Consider the following 1,297-nt stretch of genomic DNA (forward strand, 5'->3'; position numbering starts at 1 on the left):
AGCGACACACAGAGACCAAGATGCGGATTCAGAGGCACACAGAGAAGCCCAGAAGCGCGCATCCTCGTGCCCAGTCACTGTCACACACGTTCACACGCGTGAACACACACATACTCCCTCTCACACACCGGCCAACGTACGTGCCTAGCTTCCTGCAGTTGTGCAGCTAGACAAACATTGAGTTCTCGGTAAGGGTAGAGGTCCTTGGGAAGCAGGGTCTGGGCTCAAGCCCAGGTAAACATTCGTGTGAATCATGTTCTCTTAGGAACCCGGTCCATTCTGAAGCCTGTGTGATCTATGTCCACTTCTCAGGTGTAGCTGCTGGGCAAGGCTGGCCGTCGGCAAAGACCAGAAGACCTTCGCGTTGTCTGATGACTGGAGGTGCTAAAGAGAACTGGAAAAATGGGGCAGGCGCGTGTTGCTAAGTGTGACCGTGGCTAACTCCGGAAGGTAGGCATTCACCCACCCTGAGATGTGCCATTGGATATGAGGTTTTCCTCAAACGGGCCCAGTGGCTGCCAGAGTGGATTGACTGTTGCTCTTGCTGAGTGGCCTGAGGACTGTAGATTCCCCAGGATTTTGGAGTACTACGGGGTCATGGCTCCTCTGCAGGCCCCCACGACATGCCCGGTTGTGTTCTGCAGCCTCCCAGCACGTGCTTGGATCGATGATGACACCCTTGTATGCATTCCTTGGAAAATCTGAACAAAATGAGTGAGAACCCTCTACCGTCTCCTCATCGAAACTGAGGTCCAGCACGTTTCCTCTCTCGGGGGTAGGGGACCGTGAGGAGGGAGGGCCAGCGACCCCTGCTAGCATGCATGCAAACACCACCCAGGGCTCCTAATATTAGAGGGGTTCCTGTCTGAGGGTGGACTGTGTGTACCCATAAGCTGGGTCGTCTATGAATATCAGGTCTCTGCTGCAAGGCCATTGAGGCAATGCGAGAGGGCGTGCTCTCCTGCTTGTCTTCAGAGTCGGAGTGTGTGCTGGTGTAGGCCAAGTGAGCTTGCAGCTTGGAAAAGTGTGTTTGGGCCAGGCTCACGCTTCGTGCATGCCGCTTCGGGGTTTAATTCTGGAGGCCAAAATGAGCAAGGTTCTCTGGTTGGAGCCTGGAGCCTCAGGCCAGGCCTGTGGCCCTCCCTGTTCTTGCGTTTGGCACGGTGACTTTCTTGACTGCCAAGTGAGGCCGGAGCTGTGGACGGGTGTGGCTCGGGGTGGGCGTCGGCCTAAAGTGCCTGATGGATTAGGCCTCAGTGTTGCCCTTGTCTGCTCCTCTACTTTAACTACCGGCAGA

At 55.7% G+C, this 1,297-nt stretch overlaps 1 non-coding gene across 1 annotated transcript; it reads left to right on the forward strand.

Moving 5' to 3' along the window:
- The first annotated feature begins 661 nt into the window (after positions 1–661).
- On the forward strand, positions 662–754 carry LOC112063132 (small nucleolar RNA SNORD116). The gene has a single exon (XR_002890921.1). It is a non-coding gene; the product is annotated as a small nucleolar RNA SNORD116 (small nucleolar RNA).
- Positions 755–1,297: the final 543 nt, after the last annotated feature.

Source organism: Physeter macrocephalus, unplaced genomic scaffold (assembly GCF_002837175.3).
Source record: "Physeter macrocephalus isolate SW-GA unplaced genomic scaffold, ASM283717v5 random_3921, whole genome shotgun sequence".
NCBI lineage: Eukaryota > Metazoa > Chordata > Mammalia > Artiodactyla > Physeteridae > Physeter > Physeter macrocephalus.